Source organism: Nylanderia fulva, unplaced genomic scaffold (genome assembly GCF_048542155.1).
Source record: "Nylanderia fulva isolate GAGA-0341 unplaced genomic scaffold, ASM4854215v1 Scaffold40, whole genome shotgun sequence".
NCBI classification, from domain to species: domain Eukaryota; kingdom Metazoa; phylum Arthropoda; class Insecta; order Hymenoptera; family Formicidae; genus Nylanderia; species Nylanderia fulva.
Genome location: NW_028190477.1, coordinates 8955 through 14666, shown reverse-complemented (window position 1 = coordinate 14666; position 5712 = coordinate 8955). Strand labels below are relative to the sequence as shown.

General features: G+C 31.9%; 1 pseudogene; it reads left to right on the top strand.

Moving 5' to 3' along the window:
* Nucleotides 1-3101: 3101 nt before the first annotated feature.
* LOC146721864 (histone-lysine N-methyltransferase SETMAR pseudogene) lies at nucleotides 3102-4025 on the top strand (annotated as a pseudogene).
* Nucleotides 4026-5712: the final 1687 nt, after the last annotated feature.

The following is a 5712-nucleotide window of genomic DNA, read 5'->3' as shown; positions in this document are numbered from 1 at the left end:
AGATTTAAATTTTTACATTTTATTTTCTCTTTGTGAAAAGTGAAACACTGACCAAATTTACATTCTTGATAAAATTATCTTTATAACGCATTTCAAATAAATTAATTATATGAATCAATTGAACGATACATATTTTTCACATATAACATATATACATATAAAAAATATTTAATCAGATTTTTCTGTCGCAATAAAAATATTCAAACAGTATTATCAAAGAAAAACGATGTTAACATTTGTATAAACACAACGAACGCAAAAAATACTATTGTACAATATTTTAAAGCATCGCAAAATGACGTAATATCATATATCGGGGTAAGCAAAGATGGCTTAAATAAACGCGGCACAACAATGGCGAAATAATATGGTATTTCATGAACGAGGGACTCGCTTCGATTCGCTTGCCGGACGGCAACGATATGCGGTCACGAAAGGATCCGTCAACTGTCAGGCGTCGGCCGGTCGATCGCGAATGCATGTCACACGCGGTCGACCATCGCCCGATGCAAATACATATACAACCTACGGCTTACACAGCACGAAAAGCCGCGAGCGAGATATTCCCTGCGCGCTTTCGAACACGTGGTGAGAATAGCGCAAACAAGCGGGTGGCACGAAGGAAGCTATATATCGTGCAAAATAATACGACATTATGGTGATACCTCGCTGAAACAACCTAATGCTACATTCCATCCTTGTCGAGCACCTTTAAAGGCCCGTCCTTACCCGCTAGAATCAAACTAGTAATTTCCTGCTACAAAGTGATAGCTTTTAAAATGACATGAAAAAGGATATTTAGATTAATTTTTAATATTATTTTTTAAATAAAATTTTTAGTCATTTTTACGTTTATATTATTGAGTTCGAAAAAAAAAGTTTCAAATATTGAATGCATTTTTGTGTTGAATGTTTGATAAATAGATTGTTTAGTTGGTTCTAGCAATATATTCTGTTTCTGGAAATAGTGGCATGGCCAATACGAGAGCTTGAAAAATGAGTACACTCCGAGAGAGAAAAGTTTCCAAACACACATTCCTACAAATATAGAGTAAAAGTACTCTCCATGGTGCAAGTAAGTTTGTAATAAATTTTTCTTTTAGTTACCACTATGCAGTCATTCTTTGTAAAAAAATAATTGAAATTATGGTAGGTATCTATTTTACACGAGTTTATAGTCCTGCAGAGATTACAAGACAATCGTAAAATTAAAAAATTAATTTAATAAATGAAAAAATTTTTTTAATATATCAATAACACGTGGCATATTATCATAGTAATTTATTGCAATTTTCTATTATGCATTAATGCTTAAAAATATTTTTGAAAACGATTTTATCTCAAAGGAATTTTCAATTTTCAATATTTTATAAATGCTGTTAATAATTGAAAATTCTCTTCGTCCTGCAGAATATTGCATAAAAGAAAATGTGCAAACATTCTATATCAAAGCTGATAGATAGGCTCTTTTCCAAAATAAATTTTCTCTTTTTCAGTAAAAAAAATGTTACTAAAGAATATATCTCGTGTTTTAAACATTATATATAAAACATAATTTATAACATTAGGTACAATATATTTTGGACTATTTAATAAACCATAAAACTTTAAATAAAATTATTATAATGAATTAGTACTAATTTGTATATAAATATATATACATATAAATTTTTTATATCGAAGAAACAAGATAAATTAAATATTACGGTTAAATATTGCCTGCTTTCTCATTTTTATATCTAATTCTTTTTTTCTAAATATTTCCAAGACAAAAAGGTTGTCGAATTTGCTAGAGTTCAACATTGTTAAAAATAGGACAATACAATTTTCTATACATTTTGAGCATCGATTTTAACAATATCAGACGTGTATCTATATATACATATATGTGTGTGCGTATAGATTTTTATAAAAAGCATCCAATTATTCTCAGTGAGTTTCTCGGCGATTTTTTCACGGATAACAGATTCCTCTCTCGAAATACTTTTGTTCTGAAAAAAGAGAAGGTCAATTCTGACACACTTTTACGCGAATTTTCGCGTATCTAATTACCACATGCAAATTAACGAAAAGTTCAATTGTAAAGCACCGAGAGCGCGATATACGACTGCGGAAAAAATATATTGAAGGTATGCGCCGGAAACGAAGCGCAATTATACGAGGAACTCGCATTATGCATGCTATAAACGAGATGTAAAAGAATGACATCATTCCATAAAAGTTTCTCATTTTGCGCAATGTTAATTCTTTCGCAAAGGCGGATCCGCATGAAAATTAATGAGTTTAAGCTATGGAACGAACGCCAACATACCAGGAATTCGTATAATAATTTTTTATTTATAGAAACATTTTCTTAATTTCTTCAAAAATAAATTACTAAAAAGATTAATAATTAAAGAAATTAATTCTTGCGTATGTTTAGCAATTTTATTTGCAGAAAAATAAGCTAAAACCCTGAACAGAAATCTTGAGAAAAATATACTTTATTTTAAAAATCTAATACATTACATTTTTTAAATATATTTATAGTATTTATTAGATAAGCATAATATTATAAAGTATTGCAGATTACAATTAAGAGAATTAAGTACGAATATACTTCCTTCAATACTTTGAGACTTACTGATTATATCCTTGCGGAAATTTTTGAAAGTTCTTACAACATAAAATCCCGAAACATCAATATCCGCGATTGCTCACCCATTCGCAAAATAAAACAAGATGAATGGAAAAGGAATTATTTATAAGCCCGAGAAAATGCTCTACGTCGACAGACGAGAAAATCGAGAAAATAAGGCGAATGAACAGGCGAGGTTGTTCAAAAAGTCATTGCGTTTTTTTCCAATAGATAGCGCTGTCCACATTTATTTGTATCTGAGCGTGCCATGAATGTCAAATGTTTATGCACATTTTGTTGTTGACACTTAACCTAAAAACCAAAAAAAAAAGTTGACGCAATTTAGTCGAGTTTTGTGCTTGCAATTGTAGTTTAAACATGGAGAATTTTGAAGAGCATATTCGCCATATTTTGCTTTATTACTTTAAAAAAGGGAAGAAAGCAACTGAAGCAAGGGAAGAGTTGCGTCAAGTTTACGGCAGAAATGTCATTGAAAAACGTCAGTGCCAGAACTGGTTCGCCCGATTCCGTGGTGGTGATTTTTCGGTTAAAGACCGCTCATCGCTCCGGTAGGCCTTCCGAGATTGACGACGATAAAATCAAGGCATTGGTGCAAGCAAATAAGCATTCAACGGTTCGGGAGCTTGCTACCGCTCTAAAAGTGTCCATTGGAAGTGTTCATGGACATTTGAAATCGCTTGGTTTCGTGAAGAAGCTCGATATTTGGGTACCGCATGAGTTGAAAGAAATTCATCTGACAAAGCGTATGAACGTCTGCGATCAACTCACCAAACGCGAAGAAAACGATCCGTTCTTGAAGCGTATGATCACGGGCGACGAAAAATGGATTGTCTACAACAATGTGAGCCGAAAAAGGAGTTGGAGTAAGCGAGATGAAGCACCGGAAAGGCAAGCAAAGGCGGACATCCACCAAAAGAAGGTGATGCTGTTAATCTGGTGGGATTGGAAGGGACCAGTCTTCTATGAGCTGCTTCCACAGAATAAAACGATCAATTCCGATGTCTACTGTGAGCAGCTACAGAAATTAAGTGATGCCATCGCACAAAAACGTCCCGAGCTGATCAATCGTAAGGGTGTGGTGTTTCACCACGACAATGCGAGACCACACACAAGTTTGGTCACTCGGCAAAAATTATTGCAGCTTGGTTGGGATGTGTTGCCACATCCACCATATAGCCCAGACCTTGCGCCATCAGACTTCCATCTATTTCGCTCCTTGCAAAACTCCTTGAACGGTAAAACGTTTGCTTCTGAAGACCTCATCAAACAGCACCTTGACAAGTTTCTCGCAGAGAAAGATAGGAAGTTTTATGAACGCGGTATTATGAAATTGCCCGAGAGATGGCAAAAGGTCATTGAACAAAACGGCCAATATATTATTGATTAATGTTCATTACGTATATTAAATAAACGCACCTGAAAATCAAATTAAAAAAAACGCAATAACTTTTTGAACAACCTAAAATGGGAATGTATAGAGCTGGCATTAAGGTTAACGAATCGATAACACGCGCACCGTGGAATCGTAAGAATGAACGGGAACGAGATAAGAACCATCGGACGTGCAACGTGGTTTATGACACTTTCCCTGAAAAGGTCGAAATACCGCCTAATGTCTGTCTGATCACGTGCAATCATATCGCTGAAACAATTTCAAACCGAGGGAAAAATTGAGCGTTTCAATTTTCTTTGCAAATAAAAAAATGTACTTATTTAATTAGCTTTTTTACTTTTTTTCTTGTAAATAAAAATGTAACGTGTTGTATCTCCATTTAAGGAATTTATTGTGTGTAACTTAAAATAACATAATAATAAACATAAACTTTGAAAATGATAATTACAGCAAATTGTTGAATGAAAGCTGTAAATAAATAAATATTCCATAACTTTACTTAATGATGGAGTGAAGAGAGCTAATAGCTTGAAAATTATTTATTCAATGAAAATGATATTAGTGAAACCAACGGTTTGCTCAATTTTGACAATTGTACAAAGTCAATTATAAACGAGCTTTGATTTACACAATTTATTGATATATAAAACACAATGCATACATACATGTCATTAAATAATTTTATGTGAACAACATAAAGAGTTTAAATATAGTCCACTAAATAATTCAATATATTAAAAATTTAATTAAACAGAACAATATCAATGAGTTAATTAAATTCATGGCTAAAGTCAAACCTGCTTGTTATTATAAATGAATGTGTTGAGATAAATAAATAACTTTACAAGATCTCTTTAATATTATTTAAAATAAAAAACAAATATTAGTTATGATACATACGGAAAAATAAAATTAATGAACGGTTTCGTTATCGAATTAATATCAATCTGACAAATGTTATTATTATTAATATTTTTTGCTCACCCTATTGCAAATGATTGGCGTTAACTTTTATTTACACAACAAAGCTTATAAGAATTTTATTGCGCGTAGAACAAAATATTAATTTCGTTAAGATCTTTTATATTTTACAAGTTTATTTAGTGTGTCACAAAATCTATATCACATTTTTCCTATTTTTCTATTTAAAAATTATTATCTAGTAAGATAGAATTACAAATAAAATTAATTTGTAAATTATATAACTAAGGAAATTAAAAATTATTAAAATATTGTTTTTTAAAATAATTAAAAATGAATCTACTTGCAAATGCATCAACAGAAATACGCAATCTTACATACAATATTTCTCTCTCTTTTTAACATCTACAAAAAGTGAAAAGGAAAGCTTTTTTCATCAAAATTAAAATTTTCGAAAATCACATTAACATGTCATTTCCATTTTTTCCCCATTGTAGAACCCATTCGCTACTTCAATTCGCATTAACAAAATCTAATAGGATCACCTACATCATTCTGACTCATTGTTAGCATAACTCGTACGCTGTCAACGAAGCAAATAAAAGTAAACTAACTGTGATTGTAACCGTGAGATGAGAAACAAAGAATTCAGACTACATAGCTATGTTGCACCACGAGTTGTGCTATTTCAAAGACACTTGCTAAAGTAGTTTTGTCAGACGAGCGGTTGCAATGACTATATAAAGAGGATCCCAGAAGC